Source organism: Panthera pardus, unplaced genomic scaffold (genome assembly GCF_024362965.1).
Source record: "Panthera pardus isolate Hobbes unplaced genomic scaffold, ASM2436296v1 HiC_scaffold_18, whole genome shotgun sequence".
Lineage (NCBI taxonomy): Eukaryota > Metazoa > Chordata > Mammalia > Carnivora > Felidae > Panthera > Panthera pardus.
This window is the reverse complement of record NW_026526743.1, coordinates 11803600-11828694: the sequence shown is the minus strand read 5'-3', so window position 1 is coordinate 11828694 and position 25095 is coordinate 11803600. Positions and strand designations below refer to the sequence as shown.

General features: G+C 42.0%; 1 protein-coding gene and 1 long non-coding RNA gene across 4 annotated transcripts in view; both read left to right on the top strand.

The window, feature by feature from the left end:
• Window positions 1–25095, top strand: part of LOC109260430 (zinc finger protein 671) — a 226377-nt gene that overhangs the window by 152868 nt on the left and 48414 nt on the right. The gene's annotated exons all lie outside the window — the stretch shown is intronic.
• On the top strand, window positions 13332–24319 carry LOC109260987 (uncharacterized). Of its 2 annotated transcripts, XR_002077219.2 has the most exons (3): window positions 13332–13714; window positions 14514–14632; window positions 23331–24319. It is a non-coding gene; the product is annotated as an uncharacterized LOC109260987 (long non-coding RNA). The 2 variants fall into 2 exon arrangements; XR_008423450.1 differs by lacking the exon at window positions 13332–13714 and having other exon boundaries at window positions 14125–14632.

The following is a 25095-nucleotide window of genomic DNA, read 5'->3' as shown; positions in this document are numbered from 1 at the left end:
GCCAGTTGATACAAAGTGAAAAAATTACAGTGCCCAGGAGAAAAAATAAATGTCCCAAATAGAAAACAAATTCTAATATTTGTTATTCAAATAAGAATTTTAAAACATTAATATATGAATTTGCGACATCTACAAAAGATGAGGAGGCAGTATAATAAACCACGTGAATCTATTACACATCTATTCCGGGATCAATCCATGGCTAAACTCATGTCATGTATAACTGCACCCATATTCTCCAGGAACTACTTAAAAGCAAATCCTAGAAGCCATATAATTGCATCTATAAATACATCACTTTGAAAGACAAAGACACTTGGAGTACTTGGCTGGCTCAGTCAGCAGAGCATCTGACTCTTGATCTTGGGGTCATGACATGAGTTCAAGCCCCACATTGGGCGTGGAGCCTCCTTATGAAAAAAATTTTTAGGGGCTCCTGAGTGGCTCAGTCGGTTAAGTGTCCGACTTCAGCTCAGGTCACGATCTTGCGGTCTGTGAGTTCGAGCCCCGTGTCGGGCTCTGGGCTGATGGCTCAGAGCCTGGAGCCTGCTTCCGATTCTGTGTCTCCCTCTCTCTCTGCCCCTCCCCCGTTAATTCTCTGTCTCTCTCTGTCTCAAAAATAAATAAACGTTAAAAAATTTTTTTAAATTTTTTTAAAAAGACAAAAACCCTTTTCCTCTTATTTACAATATCTTTCCATCTATAAATATATTAATTCTTCAATACCGTGAAGTATCAAATCATTATTCAGAAAGAGGTCATTTATCATGTGGAATTCACCTTATTCTAAGTTGGCTTCTGATGTGACTCTCTGCCCCGTAATTCCTTTTACAGATAATTATTCTATCTAATTTGACATTCAGTAGACTCATTCACAGGTGTTCATGTCTACTTCTGTCTACTTCTTTTTGCATAACATGAAAATATTCTATATTTCTGGGGCACCTGGGTCGCTCAGTTGGTTGAGCATCCAACTTTGGCTCAGGTCATGATCTCACAGTTTGTGAGTTCAAGCCCCACATCGGGCTCTCTGCTGTCAGTGCAGAACCGGCTTTGGATCCTGTCTCTCTCTTTCTCTCTCTCTCTCTGTCCCTCTCCCTGTTGTGCACACACATGTGCACACACACTCTCTCAAAAATAAACATTAAAAAATGCATTAGAAAAAAAAATATTCTGGGGCACCTGGGTGGCTCAATTGGTTAAGTGTCCAACTTCAGCTCAGGTCATGATCTCACAGTTTGTCAGTTCAAGCCCCACGTCAGGCTCTGTGTTGACAGCTCAGAGCCTAGAGTCTGCTTCAGATTCTGTATCTCCCTCTCTCTCTGCCCCTCCCCTGCTCGTGCCCTGTCTCTCTCTCTCTCTCTCTCTCTCTCTCTCTCATAAATAAACATTAAAAAAAGGAAGAAAGAAAATATTCTATATTCTTGTCTACTTTTGTGACATTGTTGTTATTTTGTTAGATCGATTGAATAAGAAAAATAAGAGTTTTGGGGCACCTGGGTGGCTCAGCCAGTTGAGCGACTAACTTCAGCTCAGGTCATGATCTCACGGTCCATGAGTTTGAGTCCTTCGTGGGACACTGTGCTCACAGCTCAGAGCCTGGAGCCTGCTTCGGATTCTGTGTCTCCCTCTCTCTGTCCCTCCCCCACTCATGCTCTGTCTCTCTCTGTCTCAGAAATAAATACACATTAAAAAAAATTTTTTTTAAGAAAATAAGACTTAATTTTACTTTCACTTATTCCTTTGATGCTCTTCACTTCTTTGTTGATCTGAGTTTCTGAACTTGCTTTCCTTTTCTTTAAAGAATATCTTGTGACATTGCTTGGCAAGGTAGGTCTAATAGCAAGAAATTCCCTCAGTTTTTGTTTGTCTGAGAAAGTCTTTATTTCTCTTTCACTTTTGAAGGATAATTTCACAGGGTACAAAATTATAGTTTGGTGAGGGTTTTCTCTCAACATTTTCAATGTTTCACTCCTCTCTTGATTACATGGTTTCTGAAGAAAAGTTGTAATTCTTATTTGTTGCTCTGCTATTGGTGAGGTGTTTTTCACTCCAGCATTATTCATGGTTTGTTTTTACTTATCTTTGGTTTTACATAATTTGAAAATTATATGCCTACTAGTAGTATTTCTTTTGTTGTGGGTGGTGGTAGTGGTGGTTTGTTTTGTTTTGTTTTTGTCCTGTTTGGTGTTCTCTGAGCTCCCTGGATCTGTGGTTTGCTGTCTGACATTAATTCGGGGGAAATTCTTAGTCATTATTGTTTCAAAAATTTCTTCTATTCCTCTCTCTCTTGTCCGTCTGGTCTTTCCATTGTGTATATGTTACACTTTTTGTGGCTGCCCCTCAGTCCTTGGATATTCTTTCCCTTTTTTTCAATCATTGTTCTCCTTGCATTTTAGTTTCTGAAGTTTCTGTTGATATCTTTCTGTAATGTTTTATTTATTTATTTATTTATTTATTTATTTATTTATTTATTTATTTATATTTGAGAGAGAGCACAAACAGGGGAGGGGCAGAGAGAGGGGGACAGAGGATCTGAAGCAGGCTCTGCACTGACAGCAGTGAACCTGATGTGGGACTTAAACTCAGGAACCTTGAGATCATGACCTGAGCCAAAGTCAGACACTCAACCAACTGATCTACCCACGTGCCCCACTATCAATATATTTTTAAGCCCAAAGAATCTTTCCTCAGCTGTGTCCAGTCTACTAATAAGTCCATTAAAGGCATTCTTTGTTTACGTTACAATATTTTTGATCTCCCGAATTTATTTTTGGTTCTTCCCTAGGGCTTCCATCTCTCTGCTTACATTGCTCATGTGTCCTTGCATGCTGTCTACTTTATGCATGAGAGCCTTTAGCATATTAACCATAGTTGCTTTATATTCTGGGTCTGATAATTCCAGCATCCTTTCTATGTCTGGATCTGATGCCTGCTCTGTCTCTTCAAATTGTGGGTTTTTTGCCTTTTGTACCTTGTAATTTTTTTCTTGATAGCCAGGCATGATGTATGGGTAAAAGGAACTACTATATTTAGTCCTTTCATTGTGTGGTAGTGAGGTGTGGAGGAGGGGAATTCTAAGATTAGGTCTCAGTGTTCTAGTGAACCTGTGCTTCTGGACTATTTACTTCACAGGTGTTTCTATATTTTTCTCCTCCCTTAGATGGGACGGATGAATGGCTAGAATGGGCTGGAGTTGGGTATTTGCCTTCCCTGGGGTTAGTTAGGCTCTGATAAAACCCAGCCAGTCAGGTTCAGGTTAAGTAGTTTGTCCTGAGTGCAGGCCTTGTTGAGAAGAATGAACTGTTCTGGCTTATTTCAGAAGGGTTCCTTTTCCCCTCCTCCTGCAGGAATCTTGAGATTGATGGTTTTTTGTTTGTTGGGTGTTGTTGTTTTTTCAGTATTTACTGTGTGAATCTGGCCAAGTTCCTGGAGATAATTTCACAATTTTATGGGGTCCTGCTGTGACTGGGTCCCCCTGGAGTTTTCAGCTCGGAATTGTCCACACTGTGCATCCAGCAATTCATCAATTACGGTGTGGGTTTTTCTACCCAGACACTGGTTCTCGTGGCGGTTTCTGCTCATGAGTGTCTCTGCTGCAGCAAGGGGTGACTTTCTATATTCACCTGTCTGTCTCTCTGATCTAGGGCACCAGTTTACCCTGTGCCCCTCCCCTTATGGATGCAAAAAGAGTTATTAGTTTTTCAGCCTGTTCAGCTTTTTATTTGTGGTGAGGTTGTAGTGGTGACTTCCAATTTCCTTATGAGTTTAACCAGAAACTAGAAGTCATCCATCATGTTCATATTCTCTTGGAATAATGGTGGGGTTTTTTTGTTTTGTTTTTGTTTGTTTGTTTGTTCGTTTTTGAGGAAAGACACTTTCTTGATGTAATGAGAGTAACCAAATTTTCTTTCAGTCTCCATATTCCTCTGATTCAAATGAAATTAAACTGTAACATCTCTTCTGAATGGATGAATTGATTTCTATTAACTTAAACTGGGGTCTTACCTTCCTAACTCAGATTGTTGCTGGGATCCTTGGAAATTCTTCACTTCTTTGTCTTTATAATGTTATGTTGCTCAGTGCACAGGTCTTGAGACCCATAGACTTGATTCTTAACCAACTGGTCTTAGCTAACATCTTGGTTCTTTTCTCTAAAGGGGTCCCTCAGACACTGACAGCTTTTGTATTAAAATCTTTCCTGGATGATGCTGGATGTAAATTCGACTTCTATTTATACAGAGTGGCCAGAGGGGCTTCCCTCAACACCACCTGCCTCCTCGGTTGTTTCCAGTGCATTAAGCTTTGCCCCAGTTTCTCTGGGTAGATGCATTCAGAATTAGATCCACAATGTGCATTGGCTTCTGTTCTTTCATTTACTGGATTCTGCACCTGTCGTTAAATATGCTGATTATTATGAATGTAACTGGGCCAAAGAATAACAAAAACATGGGTGTGGAAAACATTTATAGATACTGTTCCTCCACCCATTCCTGAGAGATTGGTATTCTCTGTAACTGCAGTTGTTCACAGCTTCACTGATATTGTGTTTCAGCCTCATAATGTGGACTAACTGCTCCATGGTCCTTGTTCTGTTCAGGCACAATCAGAGTCCAACACATTCACAGCAACAGCCTTTCCCCCCAGTCCTTCCCCCGAAACCAGAGCGACATGCACCATCTTGATCCTGGTGAGCATGTTTGTCTCTATCTTCTATTTTATCATTCTGGATAACCCAGACTGTGAACCCAAGCCACTGGCTGAGGAACGCCTCTGCACTAAAGATTAGTGTCTTTAGGCTTCCCAACATTCAGCCCCTTTGTGTTCATTTTCAGTGATGTCCGAATCTCAAAGTTTTGCTTTGTTGGCTGGACCAGGAAAACAAATGCTCTAAGGATGGTCTCTGGGCCATAAGTTTCTTCCAGAACATCCCACCATTAATTTGATTACTTTATGCAACATTTGTGGGCTTCTATGCAAAAACTCTGAGATTGTGTTGAATAAAAATTTTGATTTTACATTGTTTAATGGACTTCCAAGAAATGAACATGGTATAAATAATAACTCAAATGTATGGCAATTCCTTTAAAAAAATAGCATTACCTCCTTAAAAATGTAGCATTACCATATTGTTTAACAATTCCACTATACCCAAAAGAATTGAAAGCAAGGACTCCAACAGATATTTGTACATCAGTGTTTAGGAACATTATTCATGATGGTGAAAAGGTGGCAACAACTCAAATGTCCATGGATGGATGATGAATAGATACAATATGGTATATACATACAATACGATATCATTCAGCCTCAACAATGAATTAGATTCTGAAACATGCTACAACATGTATAAATCTTGAAAATATGCTTAGTGAAATAAACAAGACAACAAAAGACAAATACTGAATGATTCCATTTATATGAGGTATTTAGAATAGCCAAACTCAGACAGAAAGTAGAGTATTCGTTACCAGGGGCTGGGGGAAGTAGGGAATGGAGATTTTTGTTTCTTCAGTATGGAGTTTCCATTTGGGATGATGTAACGAACGTGGACGATGTGATGATGTGGACTTAATGCTGCTGGTGGTTGCACAACAATGTGAATGTACTTAATTCGACTGAATTGTACACTTAAAGTGGCTAAGATAGCTAAGGGCACCTGGCTGGCTCCGTCAGTAGAGCATGTGACTCTTGATCTCAGGTTCTTGAGTTTGAGTACCACTTTGGGTGTAGAGATTATTTTAAAAATATAACGGGGTGCCTGGGTGGCTCAGTCGGTTAAGCGTCCAACTTTGACTCAGGTCATGATGTCACGGTTTGTGGGTTCAAGCCCTGCATCAGGCTCTGTGCTGACAGCCTAGAGCCTGGAGCCTTTTTCAGATTCTGTGTCTCCCTCTCTCTCTGCCCCTCCCCCATTTGTGCTCCATCTCTCTCTGTCTCTCAAAAATAAATAAATGTTAAAAAAAATTAATATATAAAATGGTTAAGTGGCACGTGGGTGGCTCAGTCAGTTGGGCATCTGAGTCTTGATTTTGGTTCAGGGCATGATCCCAGAGTTGTGGGATTGAGCCCCACGCTCAGCTGGGAGGCTGCTAAGATTCTCTCTCTGTCTCTCTCCCTTGCTCATGCACTCTCCCTCTTTTTCTTAAAAAAAAAAAAGTAAAAAAATAAAATGGTTAAGATGGTCAATTTTATGTCTATTTTACTACAATAAAAATGTAAAAATACTCAAAGGTGACTTTCTCAAATGGTAGTATCACTCACTACTGAAATTTGAGGGTTTCATGATAATGCTGTGGATGGAATTTTCATTGTTTTGGAGTTCTGAGATGGAAACTGTTGGGGAAATATAATTATCAACAAAATCTGCTGCTGACCCAGAAAACTTCTCCCCACTAGCAGACAACAGTCTTATTCTTGAACAGGATGTAATGTGCATCAGGGACTACCCACTAAAAAGACAATAAAATCAATAAGAACTCTCTGCCTTTTATAGGTCAGAGAAATACAACCTAAGACATCCATGTTCTTAAGATAAAGAATAACTAGACGTCAAGTAAGATGACTTCATAGCACCATTTGTTGCACAAAATCCATCTTAAACGCACTTCACAATTAGAATGGCTGTTGGTGTTTGCTGACTGCCTTATCCTAAGGAAAAATAAATTTCTTGTATCTTTATGGCAGGAAGGAATTTTGTAACTTGGACCCTGGCTCCTGCAGAAGTTAGGCTCCTATCTTCCCTTGGAATCTAGGAGATAGTATCTTAGTTTTCTCCATATCATTTCAAAGAGATGCCCTTCAGATCTTCAAGAAAAAAAATCCTGGGTTTTAAAACTGGCATGGGGCTTATCTAACTTTTATAAATATTTACATACATTTCAAAGAGCAAAGGAAGAATTCACAATTATAAGTTTTCTAAAGCAAATACTCTAGGAAAAGTGATGGATAGATGGAGTCTCTTTCTCTTCTTACCGCAGGTTTTTTTTTTCTTTTTAGATTTATATTTACTCTTACAAAACTCACTGCTAATCTGAACTTTAATGACTAAAAGATTTATTTGCATTTTTTAAGCATATAGGGTGAAGGTCCTTTCAAATGGAGAGAAAAGTCATGGGAATATCCAGATTATGGAGGCTTATAATAAAGACTTCAGAAAAACTGAAGGGAATTTAAGAAGTATGTGAGTGCAGATAAGACAAAGCAGAGGAAGTATTGATCATTTCTTCTGTTAGGTCTTGATGGATATGCCAAAGATGAGAGTCTTTACAGAGGGGACATGATGGGTCAATAAGCATTTATTCGCATAGGTGAAATGATCATATTTCTTTAAAAATTTAATTAAACAAATTTACTTTATTGACTGTTACATTTAACCACCAACGAACCAGGAAAAATACTAAAGGAATAGTTTGGAATTTTTTATGAAACGAAAACAACTTTTAGAAATATTTGGTGGTCACTGGCGCATAATGGCAACTTTCAAAGACCTGGATTTTCATTTCCTCATTATCTATATTTCATAACCATTTGTCTTTTATTTATTTAAAAAAATTTAGTATTTATGTATTTATTTACTTTTTTGAGTGAGTGAGAGAGAGAGAGAGACAGAGAGAGAGAGAGAGAGAGAGAAAGCACAAGCAGGGGAGGGGCAGAGAGAGAGGGAGAATCCGAAGCAGGTTCCAGGCTTCAAGCTGTCAACACAGAGCCAATTCAGGGATTGAACTCAGGGACCAATGAGATCATGACCTGAGCAAAGTCAGATGATTAGCTGACTAAACTACCCAGGCGCCCCCCCCCCCCCTGCCATTTGTCTTTTATGATGACTAACATAAAAATAATTCTTGGTCATTGAAAAATAGTCTTATCTGTGGCTAAATGTAGTTCTGTGATATCTGCTTTAAAAAAAATCGATTTGAAAATTGTTTGAATTTTAGTATTTAATTATTGTTTAAGTAAATATGAAGCACATGTTTGCCTAAATAGCACTTTAATCCAATATATTTAAGTAACATGGGTGTTATAAATGATAAATCATGGTGATTTAAGTTATATTTAGTATTCTAATAAACTCAATAACAACATAAATTTCCATAGGAAGAGTTGTTTCTTTTCAACATTAGTCTATATTCTAATAGAAAATAAGAAACTGCATGATTTCCTTGAAGCTTTTTTCTTTTGAAGTTTTTACTTTGATGTTTTAATAGTTTTCACAGTCTAAGAGTTTTTAGTAAATGCTCATTGGCTTACCTAGATGTCATCTGAATGAGATGCAATTATTTTGAAATGTTGAATCTTTCCATTGTTTTCACAAATACTGACTTTGAAATCTGGCCTAATGCAAGACACTCAAATTACATGTTCATGTATTGCATTTTTCAAAAGTGCATATATTATATGAGGGTTTTTGTGCCTATGCACCTTGTCTGTTATATTCCAAAACTTGGGGCATCTGGTTGGCTCAGTCGGTAGAACATGCAATTCTTGATCTCATGAGTTCAAGCTCCACGTTGGATGTAGAGATTACTTAAATAAATCTTAGGGAAAAAAAGAATCCAAAACTTAACTCCAATTTGTCTCAGTGTAAACAAAGCTCCACTTGAAAAATTGGTTTATGAAACTCTCAGAATCACTTTTCTTTTCTATAAATGTGTTGTAGGTTCTAGTAATGATGGAGTTACACGATCTGAATCACACCCTGCACAGTGGAGAGCAGATTATGTATGAGGTTAAGAGAGGAGGGAGGGAGGCCAGAAGGAGGCTACTGCAATAGTCCTGGTGAGTGTTGGTGAACCAGAGTAGTGGCTGTAGAGGTGGGAGAAGTGGTTGGTTTCTGGGTCCATTTTATGATTTATTGTTTATTTATTTATTTCACACAATTGGAAAGGAAGAAGGAGAGAGAATGGGTCTATTTTTAAAGAAAGGCCAAGTAGACATTTTGATGATGTAGGTGAGGGAGAAAAGGGAGGAGTCAGAAAAGACCTTAGGGTTTTTGGTCCTAGCAGCTGAAACAATGGAAGCTCCATCAACTAGGATGAAGTTGGTGGAAGATTAATTTTTATTGGGACTATCAGGGGTTTTGTTTGGCTCTGTTAAGAGTCTATGATATTTCATAGAATGGTAAGTGAGGTCACCAAGTGGGCAGTTGGACACACAGGACTAAAAATATGGGGAGCAGTTCAAGAGGGAGACATCCAAAAGTGGTGAACCTGAGTGGAGCTTTGGATCACATGTAGGAGGGGGAAATTCATGTTATGGTGGTGATGCTCTTTTTTTTATGGTGTTGATGCTCTTAATAGGTTAGGAAGATGGTACCCAGGATTGGGCACCATGGTTGAGTGTGGAGGGCACAAAGGTGAGGAGAGGATGATCTGGCAGGTGACCAAGGCTTCCCTGGGATGAGTAGATATGAGATGGATGTGAGGACAGAATAGTAATTGAGTCAAGATGATACTGAAGGCAAGGCTCCTGCTTATTCTTACTACTGTACCGAATCAGCATAATTTTGTGATGAGCTCTGGTGAGGTCTGGGATTTTTCAGTCTTGCTAGTGGATAAGATCTGGAGCAAAGGTTGTCATCTGTGAGAGATACTATGCCTGGCATGGGGGACCAGTAGTGCTGGGATTTTAATGAAAGTTTTGTAGAGAATGGTGGGTAATGGCTGCTGAGGGGATACCAGTGCAGCACAGAAGTGCAAGAAAGCCATGCGTGTCTCAAACTCACTTGTAGTTCTGGGTGGTTAATATTGAAGAAAGATTCAGAGGCAGGCTGTGAGGCCTTCAAAGCAGCATTTGGGACTTTTCCTGACTGTGGGATCCATCAGAGGTCTGGGGTTGTGCTGGATCATGTTTGAACTGGTCAAGCACTCTTTGGATGCCATGTGCCCGGTACCTGGGTGAGTCCAGGGAGATACCTGTGAAGGGGGGCAGGGAGGTGGTGGTGACTATGGTGTCTGGAGATGTGAGAGTATGGTCCACAGAATGATGTGCATTTAGGGGGGAAGTGTGATCTGATGGCTCCAGGGCCTTGCTATGGGGACTGAAGGTAGAGTTGTGAAGACAGGTTTGGTTGTATCTGGGAGTCATGATCTTGGGGGGCCCAGGGTTATTGCCTGGCAGGAGGGTTTGCACCCTGCAGGCCAGGCTCACTGCTTAGATGGGGTCTATCTCCCCACCTGCCTGTTGTTAGTGAGGTCTGAACAGTATTAATGTGACCAAGAGGAGAGCATAGTCATCAGTGGGACCAAGGACTGGTATCTAATCTGAGATGTGGATCTCTGGAGGAAGATGAGTTTGTATTGTGGGACCTCAGAGAGGCTACTCCTGAATTCAGCTGTCCCTATAATGACAGGCACTATGACATTTGGGGACATGCTTTTGTATTTGTGGGAGGAGTGGGGGTTCCTGGATGAGTTCCAGAGATTCCTGTACCACAATGTGAATCTGAAGAACTTTGCATTTATATGCTCATATCCTCACTGGGCAAGGCATTCATGCCCTCCCCAGTGCTCTGGTCTAAGCTTTGTATCCCCACTTTCCAACCCTGCTTTCCCCAGATGGTGCTCTGTCCTTCTCACATCAGGACCATGGACACTGTTTCTGTCCCCAGTTCCTGAGCAGGTGCTGTGGTTGATAGGGCTGGACTGTTTGCACTGACGTCTTCCCTCCTCATGCCCCAACATCTGCCTTATAGGGAAAGATTCAGGGTCAGTACTCTTATAGTGAGCCCAAGGATCTCACTTGCTTGCCCTCTCCCTGGCCAGTGACTGTGTTTAGGTCCATGGAACCTCTGTACTTTAGGTTTTACTCCCTTACTTTAACTGACATTTCCTTGTGCAGGCTCGTGCCACGAATTCCTTGCATTCTCATGGCCTCTACTTACCTAGACCATGAGCTGTTTTTCAAGCCTCCTGCTCAGTTCTCTTTGTAGTGTGGAGATCTCTTTTGTGGTCTGTTGTGTGCTGAATTTCCCTGGCCCGGTAGTGACCACTCACCTGACAGTTTTTTCCTTCAGTGCTTGTATCCTCCATGTCCCATGTAGTTGCTCAAGTAGGGCTTCAGAAGAGTCCTTTCTGCATCACAGGATGGACATGACCTTAGCCGTGACAGGGTGGGCTCAGAGGGGGCCTGCCCCTGGTGGATGGCAGCTGGGGAGTGTGTGATATCTGGGCTATGTTCAGATCACACCAGCAACCTGTCCTTTCCAACCAGGGTTTTGGTGCCATTGCCAGTGGCCACACCCCATTTCTATCTTTCTGTTGTTGGTACTGTGCTGACTTGTTGAAGTCCAGGGGAATCTCGAATATCTCTGTATTCCACATCTTACCCATCCCTCTCAACAATCTTTCTTAAGTGCTCTGCCACACTGACCTGCCTATGTTGTACCCCAAGGTGTACAGTATCCTGACATTGGTCTTGAACTCCCACTCATTTGTTGCAATTGGATTTTCCTGGGCTCTCACATGCCTCTGCATGGCCTTCAATGTCACCAGCAGACAAGTTCCTGCTGAAAGCCTTTGGTGGAAGAAGAAGATGTACATCTGCTTTGCTTCCCTGTGCCACACGCTGTCCCATGTCCTCCTGGTGAAGCCTCTACTATTCTGTGACCTTATGGTTTCAGTAATGCTCAGCAGCCACATCTGCAACCAGAACCCCACTCCCATTTCTCAAAAGCATCCCCTGAATTATTCCTGGTTGCAATTCAGTTGAGTAATTCAACTGGATGTGATTCAGTGAGTCAGTGTACACATATTACTCCAATAATGTCAACACATATTTCACTGTTACTTCTTTGCTTTAAGGTTATTGGTGCAGATCAGAGAACAAAGAGATACCTTATGAACAGAGTGTTTCTGTAGGAGTAGCACAGATCAGGATTTTCAAGGCAGGTCCCTTCATCCAGAAGATCCACCCCTGTGATATGTGTATCCCTATCTTGAAACACATTTTACAGTTGTCTAAGCACCAGGGAAAGCATCATGGACAGAAACTGTTTACAAGAGAACAGCATGTACCAAACAATTTTATTTTAGTGCAAACCCTTAGTGTCACCAGGAGCAGCATTTTGGTGAAAAATTTCAGAAGAAACATGGAAAGGGCCTCATGTGTGAAGAGATGCAAGTTCCATGTGTTAAGGAAGCCCTTTACCCGTGGGGAGGTTAGGAAGGACTTCCTGGCCACCTTGGACTATTTTTACAAGTAGGGCACTTATACTAGGGAGAGAGCAAACAAAACCATCAAGTGTGGGTTGATAGAAAAAGTCATTAAAACTGGGAAGAACGCAAGACAGCCTTCAGCTACACCGACACACTTGCTCAGAATCAGGGTGTCTACACTAAAGAAAATCCTTACAGTATAGTGAATATAGGACATCTTCTGGCGATAGCCTCACCTTCAATTATCAATGGAGAGTTCACACTAGAGAAAGACCATAGTTTGGAGGAAATGTGAAATTTCCTTGTTCAGTATAACAAAAATGGATCAAAGCCTCTGTGACTATCCATCTGCTTTGAATCTCATACATCTGAACCTCCATAAAGGGAAGATGCCCCATAAATTTCATTTATGTGGGAAGCATACGTGGCTATGTTGCACTTTCTAACCAGCCCAGGGCTCTTTCCAGATTCATGTCACTGCCGGTTTCTGTGGCCAAAGCCACTTCATCTCAACTACCTGGCAGGTTCCCCTCCGGGAAGCTGGCACCATGTATTGGAGAAAAGTAGTAGTAGCCTGAGCCCTTAAAAGGTCCATATCCCCTTCTCTCTGACTAGTTGGCATGGACCTCACCTAGTGTCCCAGAGGAAAGCAAATGAATTCTACTGGCAGCTTGCCAAGAGCTACCTTTTTCAGGTACGTTTGTCTCACGCGATACTTGCAATTAATTTTTCCCACTCCCAAGTCTCCAACTTGGGGACTGCCTATCACATATTGCTTTGGTTTGTACCATAAGAAAGACCTTATTTTTAAAATACTCTCTAAATTTGGGGTTTCTAGCTACTATGCAGTGGTTTATAATAGATTTGGGCTTTGCAAGCATTACAATTTTTGTCGATTCCCGAACTCTGTGTGCCTCTAAGGGAACAGTATGGGAGGAAATGGCACCTCAGTGTTGGGCAAATTTGCATCGCAGCCCATAGCCTCTTGGTAAAGATTTGTTATTCTAATTCATGGCTTGGACACCTGGGTGATTAGTCTCCAGATATCCGCACATGGCCTTCTTAAAGAAGGACCGCCGAACCTCTACCCTTGAACAAGGGCCTTCCATTTCCCAGAAGCCCTCTCAGTAAATCTCGGCCTTTTCTCCTGGAGTCAGGTGGAGAACCCTCTTTCCTAGGCCTTGGGAATCTGTGGGAACTAAATTTCCCAGAACGCCCAGCGTTAAAGACGGCATCGCTGAGCCAATGAAGGCTTAGAAAAGAGGTGTTTCCGTTTGAGCACAAAGGGTTGGGGCGGGGCTTCCTGTGTCCAGTCTGTGGCCATCGTTTTGGCTGTCGGCAGGTGTCTTCGCCTTGTGAGACGTTCCGGAGGGCCGGGCCGCGGCGAGAAAGGAGGCTTTGTCCCGCCGTACGGAGGCGAGTCTGGGGGCGGAGACCTCGTCGCCAGCGAGACCGGCCTGGAGACTTCTGTGCCCCTGACCGTCGTGTTCACTCAGCTGTCATCACTTCACTCCGCCCACAGTCCGATGGCGGTGGCCGCGCCCAGAGACCCGGCTGAGGTAAACGCGCGGCCCCCGGGCCCCCCGCCTCCGCCCCTCCAGGCCAGAGCGCGGGGCACCTGCTCGGGTCTCTGCAGCCCAGGCCCCAGTGTCCGGCCCCGGGGAGGTGCTCGTGGGCGGGGGCCCAGTGTCTGAGCGCTGGCGTGACGGGGTGTGGGAGTGGGCTGCAAGGAAGGGGCCGGCTGGTGCAGGGCTGCAGGGGGACCTGAGGGGGAGGATTCGGGAGTGTGGGGTCCTCCTTCTGCCCTCGGGGAACATAAGTGCCGCGGAGTCACGGGGGGACTGGCGGGCTGGAGGGTTGTCCTTTCACGTGAGGACTCTAGACGCCAAGGACTCTAGACACTAGACGCCAAGTTTTGGCCAAAGGAGGGGCACGATCTCCGTAAGGGGTGAGGGGTGAGGGGTGAGGGGTGAGGGGTGGTGAAGACCTTGTGGCCCTGGGAGGTTGAGTCTTTGTTCAAGGTCACACCTGGTAAAAGGCAAAACTGAGCACTCAGGCACAAAAAATAGAAGCCAGCCTGAGGTCAGCTGGCTGAGGTCCTAAGTCCATGTCAGGGGTTATATGTGGATGTTCCCTTTAATGGCGACCGTTTTAAGCAGGTGTGGAAGGTTAACCCAGGACTGGGTACCAAGATGTGCAAGTGCCTAGAGGTAAAACTAAAGTCAGGAATGTTCAAAACCACAGGTCTCCGTTTCTTTCAAGTAGGAATAAATAGCAAGTGGATAGGTGTCATGACAAGAGTGACTGCCTGAGCTTCTGGGTGTGTGTTCTAGAAGTAACGAGGGGTTTCGATCACAGGAAGGAGGTGATGTTACCAAGGTCTTAGAAGACGTCATCTGGCTTCAGAGTGGAAAACAGACTATGAGCTTGAGGGAGCAAGAAGGACAATCATTGTGGTGGCTACTGCTATAGTCCAGGTGAGGGGTAATGGACCAGGGTTGTTGCTTAGGAGATGGTTGTATTCTGGCTGTGTGTTAAAAAAATTTTTTTATTAATGTTTTATTTTTGAAAGAGAGAGAGAGGCAGAGCATGAGCAGGAGAGGGGCAGAGAGAGAGGGAGACACAGAATCTGAAGCAGGTTCCAGACTCTGAGCTGTCAGCACAGAGCCCAACACAGGGCTTGAATTCATGAACCATGAGATCATGGTTGGTGAGTCAAAGTTGGTCGCTTAACAGACTGAGCCACCCAAGTGCCCTGTGTGTCTTTATTTATTTTTTATTTTGTATTTATTTATTAAAAAAAATTTTTTTTGTATTTATTTTTGAGAGACAGAGAGAGACAGAGCCTAGGCAGGGGAGGGGCGGAGAGAGAGACACACACACAGAATCTGAAGTAGGCTCCAGTCTCTGAGCTGTCAGCACAGAGCCTGACTTGGGGCTCGAACCCACAAGCCGCGAGATCATGACCTGAGCTGAAGTCAGACACTTAACCGACTGGACCACCCAGGTGCCCCTGTGTGTTTTTAAAAGGGGCAACTAGACTTTCTGATGTGGACAGTGAGAAAATGAAAGAGCTAATCAGTGATGACCTCAACGATTTTGGTCTTAGCAGCTGTAGGAATGGAAGCTGCATCAATGTGTTACCGAACTCCAGTCCTTGGACCCAGTGAGAGTAGAAATGAACCTGGACCCATGATTTAAAAATACAGACAAAACTTTATTGGAGCAACAGCTGTAACTGAATGGAAACACAGTCACAACAAAGGTGTTAGACTGGCTCTCCGAAAAATAGGGAATTTTAAAGGACCTAGGGCGGAAAAGGAGTGACGTGTAAGCATGTAGGGGTGGGGAAATACAAGGAATTGGGCACGCAGGTGCATTTGACAGAACATGCTTCTTCATACATTGGGTGTTTTGTTTGCAGTTAAGCCTCCACCTCTGGGCGTGATTTTCAACATTGTAGTGAGTTAAAGGTAACTCTTGGTCACTCCATGATCCATCTGTGCTGGCGTGAGTTAGGGGTTAAGCTCCAACTGGTCTGGGCCGCAAGAGCTCTTCCTCCAGGCAGTCGTGATAGCTTGAGGGGTAGTTTTGGTTTCCATCATGGGATGCTCTGCCTCTTGGGTCTTTGGCCTGAGTTAGGAGATGAGCTGGAAAGAAGAGCCTAAGAAAAATGTGGGACAAAGGTCGGTGGATACAAGCAGGTGAGAAGTAAAGGTCAGGTCTTGGGATCTAGCTGGTGGCACATTCAGATGAGCAAGTTGGTATTCACCGAGGATATCAGGAGCTTTGTTTTGGCCATGTGAAGAGTCTGAGGTGTTTCAAAAATCAGTGACTGGAGGCATCAAAGGAACAGCTCACAGGTCGGGAAATCTGGGGAGGGATTCAGGTTAGAAACATCCAAAATGTGGAAACTACAGTGGGGACGAAGAGGACTGAGCGGTGGGTCGTATTTAGGCAAACTTGAGGTTGTGGTGGCAAAACTATTTGGGGGCCAGGTGTAGAGGGTGAGGGCCAGGACTGGGTCTCTTGCTTGGATACCTGGGTGATGGTTTCGGGCTGCACAGATGCAGGTAAGTAGACATGAGGTTTGGTGTATCAGACAGAATAGTCTGTAGATGGCCAGAGCTTCCAAGGGAAGAGTGGATTTGCAGTGGATGCAGAGACAAGAGGTAGGGGACAAAAGATGACGCCCAGGCCAGAACTGGTATTTATCAGCCACTTTTTAGACTTAGCAAGATTTTGTGAGGACTTTGGTGGGGCCTGATGTGTTTCATTCAGCCTGGTCAGGGAAAATAGGGTCACCTGTGAGAATCACTAGGCCTGGGGTGGGCAATCAATGGAGTTGGTCTTGAAGGTTAGGGGGACAGAGAAAATTTTTATTTGCTGAGGTGATAGCAAGTGCATCAAGGAAATAGGATGGGCCTATGGATATGTGAGATCTGCCCATGGTTCTGTGTGTCTAAGTCAGGCAAGGATCAGAGCCACAGGATGATCAGAGCCATAAAATGATTTGGAATAACACTGCTGTTGGGACCGTATGAGGTTAGTGGTCTTACAGGATCCTGTTTGAATTTGCCACTTGAATTGTGGGTGCTGTGTGCCAAATTGTGGCATAAGGCCTAAACCCTGTATGATATGCTTCCTTGACGTGGGGAGGTACCTAGTGCTTTCAGATGGCCTGAGTGCAAATTCTCCTTCCCACATTGCTTCATGGGATAATATCTCCTAGACTAACAACCCTTTTCATAAAGGGAACAGGGCACGGTTCCTGCTCATCTCTTTGTAGCAGGTTTCAGTCCCCTCCCGGCCCACAGACTTATTCACACAAGCCAGTCACAGCCTATGGGATTCAGAGGGCTCCCAACCTTTTCATCCTACAAGGATAGCATCTCACAGCCCCTATTTTCTCACTTTTTTCCAGAATGCAGCCCCCATGTGGGCCTTTATGGTGAGTACTATCCTGTTCTCAGAGGGGTGAATTTGTGATAAACCGCTGTCAGTCACATCTGTCCAGTCTTAGGTGTTATGTGTTCAGCCATCACCATAATCTGAGGGTGGGGTGAGGAGGAAGCAGTTTAAATATAGGTAACTTCTGGGCAGGTCAGGGAGCTGTCTTTGGAGTGGGACAGTGAGGCGGTGGCAGCCTCAGTAATTTGACTGTGGGTTACGGGCACTAAGGGATGTGCAGCCTAAAGAAAGATGTGGGTTTGGAGAGGGAACATGTCAGATGATCCCAGGGCCCTGCATTGCTAATTACATGACAATGACCATACCAGGGGAATTGCTTGTCAGGAGGTTGTGGATCCCTGTGTGCCAGGCCCACAACTCAGATATATATTTTTCTGCCTGTCTTTTATTGCTGGTGGTTGAACCCAGTGGCCAATGGGACCATGAGGAGACAATAACACCAGTGGTACCAGGGCCTGATTTCTCCTCTAAGTTGGGAAGCTTGGGAGATGGATGGTCATAGGGAGATGTGCGGGGGAAAGGATTGTGGCTTCTCAGAAGTAGAATGTAGTTTTATCTGTCATCATGCAGGGCAGTGTGACCTTTGAAGATGTAGCTTATAGTTGTCTACACTATAAGCAAGATGAAGCAGACTTACTATCACTGTTACTGAATTTTGAATAAAAATATCCTGGAAGACTAAATGACATGAAATGTGAGCTTACAAATATATAAAGTTGATTAGATAAATAATGAGATGTTCTAGAGGGAACTTAAAGCCTAGAGACTATACTTGGAACATTTGTTTTTCTTGCCCAGCAAGTAAAGCAGGACTGAGACACCCACATGTCACTGTCAGAAAGCATGAAGGGATGAATGTTGGGGAGGCTGAGGAGACCAGTGTAGAGGTGTTCATCAGACTATGTTGTAGGTTCATAATCACGGTTATTCAAAAAGATGAAGTAGAAGAAAGTAAAAGGCGACTGACATATTCATTAGGATGAGACATGGCTCTTGTCTCACTGAGATGAGAATAGAGTTTGGGGCTTTGGTTTCACAGGAAGGTCTGGGGGAAAAGCCGTGGCTGTGAACATGGTGGGCTTGTTGCTTGTACCCGATCAGGACAAGGACATGGAGCCACTTGGTAGATGAGGCCAGAGCACACAATGTCAGTGGATGGCAACATGCATACATGCAGTGAGGTGATATTTCTAGAATTTCCAATGAATACTACTATATATTTTTTTAGTAGTTTTTATTTATTTTGGGGCCATTTACTTTCATAGCAGTAAAGTTACTTAATGCAGATGCAGGCTGCAGGAGAAGAAACCAGTGACACTTTGGAGACATCGTTCTAAGCTCCATCCACTGCAAAGTATTATGGCAAAGCTTAAGGTTCTGAAAGCCACTCAGAAAGCAGGCAATGCTGAGAAAAACCTGCCCCTTGTGTGAAAATAAAGACAAGGTAATATCCAACATCATTCCAGAAAACATTTCCTTCCAAAAGCTGTCATTGGCAGAGAAATCTCATTAGAGGGAAGCTTTATTGAGTTTAAAGATAAGTTGGTTGAAATTCAAGTCTGTCAATAACACCTGTGCTGTGAGAAAAGTAAAATTATAAAGATAATATAAGGATCCCACATTCAGTATGGTTGAGGAAGATAATATCCAAATTTTAGTAGAAACCATTTTATCAATTTAGAGGACTTGGGCGGTTTGATTTTCCTTGAATCAGAGAAATATGTAAACTTTAAAATAAAATTGGATTGGGGCATCTGGAAGTTGGTGGAGCATGTGACTCTTGATCTCAGCGTTGTGAGTTTGATAAATAAATAAGGCTTATTATCTTTACACTCAGAAGTCATTTTTCACGTAACCGACTTTTCCAACTCAATATAACATAAACATTAACATCAGGTCTTTCACACATACAAATTTAATTTTTGGAGGGTTTTTTAATACTACCAAAGATTGAAACTAATTTGATGTCTGTCGATGGAAGATTGAATAAATCATGAGAGATACCAAGATGGAGCATTAGCTTTGGAGGAAGTTCTCCCAACTGCTACAGCTCTGGAACATACTGTTAGGTGAAAAAGAAGAGGAAGAAGGTGTCATAATATTTTGTGCAGGTAGCTGTATTTTTCTAAGAATGGAAGAAAAATTTTGTTTGTTTGTTTCTCTTGAGTGTCATTAGGAGCTGATTGGCTCCTAAGTAAGAACTTACTGAATATATTGATACTGACTTGATGAAAATAGAGATAAGGAGATAGTATGTTTTTTGGAATGTCATATAGAGAAAAGTAGCAATGGCAATGGCCCCATATGAATAATTCTACCCAAGTACCAAATCTAATTTTGATCCCACCCATTGATTTTAAGTGACTGTTTAAAGGAACAATGGGGCATCGAAGATTATATTAAAATACATTATGAGTAAGCAGTAAGCCAAATTAATATATGTGAAATTCTATAAGATATATGAACGCTTTCATAAAATGTAATATGTTAAGATAAAAGGGATAGGATATCTGTAGAATATAACAAAATCTAGAGAACATATAAATATGATAGAATGGTCAGAAAAATATTTGAGTGCTGATTCCAACAAACAACTCTAAATATTTAATCAACACATCACAATTGAATACTGACTTGGTAATTGATGATTTTAAGCAACTATTATTTAATTTACATGTAATAAAAATACTTTATGTTAAATGAAATATTCTTTTATAAAAAACATTCCTTTATAAATATTCACGTAAGTGTTTAGAGGCACAATTATATGGCTTCTTAAATTATCCTTAACATGAATTGGCTTTGGAGGGAAGTTGGGTGGGTTTATAAGTGAAATGAGTTTGGCAGTGGGTAGGTTCCGTGAAACTATTATGGGTTCACATGGTTCATTTTATTAACCTTTCTCTTTTGTAGATGTCTGAAATTTTTTTTTTAACGTTTTATTTATTTTTGAGACAGAGAGAGACAGAGCATGAACGGGGGAGGGGCAGAGAGAGAGGGAGACACAGAATCGGAAGCAGGCTCCAGGCTCTGAGCCATCAGCCCAGAGCCCGACGCGGGGCTTGAACTCACGGACCGCGAGATCGTGACCTGAGCTGAAGTCGGCCGCTTAACCGACTGAGCCACCCAGGCGCCCCGATGTCTGAAAATTTAAAGTTATTGTTAAAATGTCATTATTTCAATAATTAAATACAGATAAAAATATTTTTCCTCTATTTGCTAAAATCATTATTTTCTAGGGCACCATTCATCCTTATATTGCATTATTTAGCCTTCAATTTTGAGAGTATTACATTGAAATCTCTTTCTGTTACTCTGTTTCTCATCATTTTTCCTAAGCAAGAATCAATAACTTATATGCTTTCTACGTTGGGAGGAGAGGTCAGTGAAAGGAGTAAGGTCAGCCATGTGGGTAGAGCTTGCATACTGGAGAAGAGAAGACCCCACTACGTTAGCTGTTATTTTGTATTTATGATCAGTTTTTTACTTGTTAAGCAGGTCATCAAATCCAGATTATTATTTAAAAAAAATTTTTTTTAACGTTTTATTTATTTTTGAGACAGAGAGAGACAGAGCATGAACAGGGGAGGGGCAGAGAGAGAGGGAGACACAGAATCTGAAGCAGGCTCCAGGCTCTGAGCCATCAGCCCAGAGCCCAACACGGAGCTCGAACTCCCGGACTGTGAGATCGTGACCTGAGCTGAAGTCGGACGCTTAACCGACTGAGCCACCCAGGCGCCCCAGATTATTATTTTTTAAATTAGACTTTATGATTTTAGGGCAGTTTTAAGTTCACAGCAAAATTAGTGGAAGCTACAGAGGTATCCCGTATACGCCTTCCCACACAAAAGCACACACTTCCTGCTATCAACATCCTACGTCAGAGTGATATGTTTGTTCACAATCTATGAATCTGCGCTGACACTCAAAGTCCACAGTTAACATTAGGGTTCACACTTAGTGTTGTGCATTCTGTGGATTTTTACTGTCTCCATAGTTCGACCTTTTCCAGAATGTCATATACTTGCAATCCTACAGTATGTACCCTTTTCAGATTGGTTTCTTCCACTTAGTAATATGCCTTTTCATGACTTGATAACTTCTTTTTTTAAATAATTTAAAAAATATATTTATTTTGAGAGAGAGTGCAAGAGAGCACATGTGCATGAGCAAGGGAGGGGCAGAGAGAGATGGAGGTTCGAGAATCCCAAGTAGACTCCGCACTGTCAGCGCAGAGCCCAGTGTGGGGCCCAATCTCACGAACCATGAGATCATGACCTGAGCCGAAGTCAAAAATCTGATGTTATCCAACTGAGCCATCCAGGTGCCCCTTGATAACTTCTTTTTAGTGCTGAATAATATCCCATTGTCTGGATAGGACATAATTTATCCATTCACCTATTGAAGGACACCTTGGTTGCTTCCTAGTTTGGGCAGTTATGGATAAAACAGCTAAAAATGTCTATCTTCAGGTTTTTATGTGGACATACATTTTCAACTGCTTTGGGTAAATACCAAGGGGCACAATGCCAGATTGTATGATAAGAGTGTGATTAGTTCTGTAAGAAACCACCAAACCATCTTCCAAAGTGGCTGTACCAGTTTTCATCCCTACCAGTAATGAATGAGAGTTTCTATTGCTCTGTATTCTTGTGAGCATTTGTTGTCATCAGTGTTCTGGATTTTGGCCATTTCTATTAGATATTTAGTTATATCTCATTGTTTTATTTTGCAATTTCTAATAATAAAATGATGTTGAGCATCTTTTCATATGCTCGCTTGCCATCCATCTGTCTTCTTTGGTGAAGTATCTGTTCACGTTTATGTTAAAAAAAAACAGTTTTATTAGCTACATTAAGTTAATGACACCTAAACCATCCAAATTGGAGATTCTCCCAGAGAATTCAAATTAGGATTCATCACAGCATCACTTACTTCAAATCCATAATAATATTTTACTTGTTTACATTAATAGTCCATAAGTTATTAAATAACAGTAAATTATTAATTGGAATTAGACTTCAGGGACCATCAGATGTTTGGTAAACTACAGGTTAGTTACCGCGAATATATGCTAACAAATAAGTATTTCTGGAGGGATGCACAACAATTGATGACAGAACTTAACTCTTGCATTATAGGAGATAGGGCGTCAAGTAGGAGAAAGAGGAAATACTAGGTATTGTATGTGTATGCACATAAATCTCAAAATTTTCTAAACAAAAAGGTTTTATACATATTGAAAAAATAGTAAGGAAAACAGTAATAAACTAGAACAAAGTGTGTGTGCGCGCACGTGCGCGTGAAATTAATCAATAAATACAAATAATAGAAAATTATAGAGGAATTGTAATAAAGAAAAAGTATGAAATGAATTTAAATAATAATCAGATGTAACATGTAAGTGGGAGTCAGAACCACAAGATTTGGGTACATAAAGAGATCACAAAAGATCTTTGAGTCCTGGACCAGTTGTGGTTACCTGTCTCACTCCTACTAAGAACTATAGTCATTTGTGAAAAAAATCAAGCCTGTGTCCTGTCTTTTATCACATAGTTTCTGTAGAAGGACACTTAGGGACTAAATTGGCACATCTTATTTTTAGGAGAAGTAACAGGAGACTCCCCACCTCACAGCTCTGTGGCTTAAATTCTAGAGGTCAGATCAGACCAAGTTGTCACTGCTCAGAGGATGAGTGGGGCAGTAGAAATCCTTGCAGATCTGGAGCAGGTGCTGATATCCAGGGGCCATATAAGTGCCAGAGAAACACTTGGGCCTTGACACCGTCATACACCTTTGTGATTCCTGGCCTCTGCACTCGGTGATCTTTCACTTGTTCTTTCTCTTATCCAATGAGGTGTTTATTCTAAGTGAGAACACACTTGTGACAGCACTCTGGCTGGTTTTAAAGGTTAACTTGCTTCTAGTTGACACGCTCCTTACTTGCTGACCTGAGGTCCTTGATCTATAACAGCTCATTTATACTCTCTTTGAGATTTGCAGGCCACCTGTCTTGAGGTGTGAGGAACTAGAACTTTCCCAGGCCACAGAGGCCAGCAGATCTGTTTGAAGCCACCTCGGCTTTCTGATTAGCCTAGCAATTTTCTTTTCTTTTCTTTTCTCTTTTTTTTGTAGAAAAACTTTTTTTTTTTTTTTTTTAGGCCACAGAAATGTTTTTCCTCACCTCCCTTTTTGTATCTGTAGACCTTGCCCTCCTTTGCAGAAAGAACAGAGTCCTCCTGCACAGCACATAACCAGAACCCTGCCGCACAACTACCAAGCACCGAGACAACATCTATAACTGGCACCATCGAGTTTGCCCGTGACCAAGAAATGTTGCAGGTCACGGCACTCCCTTTGCTGAGTAGCTGTCCTAAACCCCTTTACCAACCCCTGGGCCAGGTAGAAACCTCAGAGTTGGCGTTTGAACAAGACTCCTCTTCTCCCCAGGTTGCCAGCCTTGTATATAAAGCTCAAATTCCTTTCCAATTAAAACTGGTCTCTTGAGTAATGATCTTTCAGGCGACTGCCAGCCAAACTTGGGTTCAGTAACACTTTCTTTGTGCTGATCCCAGAAATTTGCTATAGACATAAAATACAGATGAAATAATGTGCACCCAGCTCCCCAGGACCAGTAATAAAGTACACGGGGTGTGCAGTTTTGTAACTGATCACAGAAAGTTTTCAAAGACTATTCATTCATCAGGCTCTCCAGAGCAACAGAACCGAGAGAGAGAGAGAGAGAGAGAGAAACGTCATATTCGTTTTTTCCTCGGTAATATTGGCTTAATGGAGACACGAGAGAGAAAGGAGAGAGATTTTAAAGAAACTGGTTCACAAAAATGTGGAGGCTGGAAAGTCTAAGATCTTAGATCTTAGATCTAAACTGGAGATCCAGGGAATAGTGGATGTTCAGCGCTAGTCTGAAGCCAGTCTAGAGACAGAATTTCCTCTGTCTGTGGAATCCCTGACTGTGCCCTTCTCATCTGAAAATATATTGCATATTTTAGCTATTTGTTTTGTTTGAAGTTTATCTTTCCTGATGGTAACATTGGCTTAATAGAGGCAGGTTCTTTGCCAGACATTTTCTTCCTCTTACTTCTCATATACAAGAATAAGGTGTGACACACATTGCATGCTTAACATGTACCTATTGAGGCAGTGAATAAAAGTATACCTACCTTGTCCCTGTTCATTTTTAAGAATGTGAAATCTTTCCTACTTCTTTATTTTCATCTTCTAGCAGGCTGCAATGATGCACAAATAACAGAAATTTAAAGTAATATATTTTTAGGTGAAACACTTGGGTTGACCAAAAACACATCCCAGTAAACACATCTTCCATCTTAGCTGTCTTCTCTCAATGATTAGACCTTGTCTTGCCTGTCGTTTTTACCTGGTGTTTTCCAGGCATTTTAGATATGTTATAGGCTGGCTGTTTCTCTCAAATAGTTTTTTTAAATTTTTTTAACTTTTTAATTCTTTTATTTATTTTTGAGAGACAGAGAGAGACAGAGCATGAGCAGGAGAGAGGCAGAGAGAGAGGGGGAGACACAGAATCTGAAGCAGGCTTCAGGCTCTGAGCTGTCAGCACACAGCCCGACCTCGGGCTCCAACTCATGAGCTGTGAGATCATGACCTGAGCCAAAGTCTGATGCTTAACCGACTGAGCCACCCAGGTGCCCCAAAAAACACTCTTAAAAAGTTGAGTTGTAAAGGGTGTGAGTGAGAAATGGTAGAAGCAGGAAATGTACTGGATGGAAGAGTGAAGTATAATTGTTTTAAGGTGTCCAACAAAGTTATTTTAAGTTTTTATTTAAGTAATCTCTACACCGAACATGGAACTCAAATTCACAACCCAAAGATCAAGAGTTACATGATCTTCTAACTGAGTCAGCCAGGCACCCCCAACATAGTTATTTTAAGAGATTTAAACAACTTGTCTTTGCCAACTCCTTACAGCTTCTCT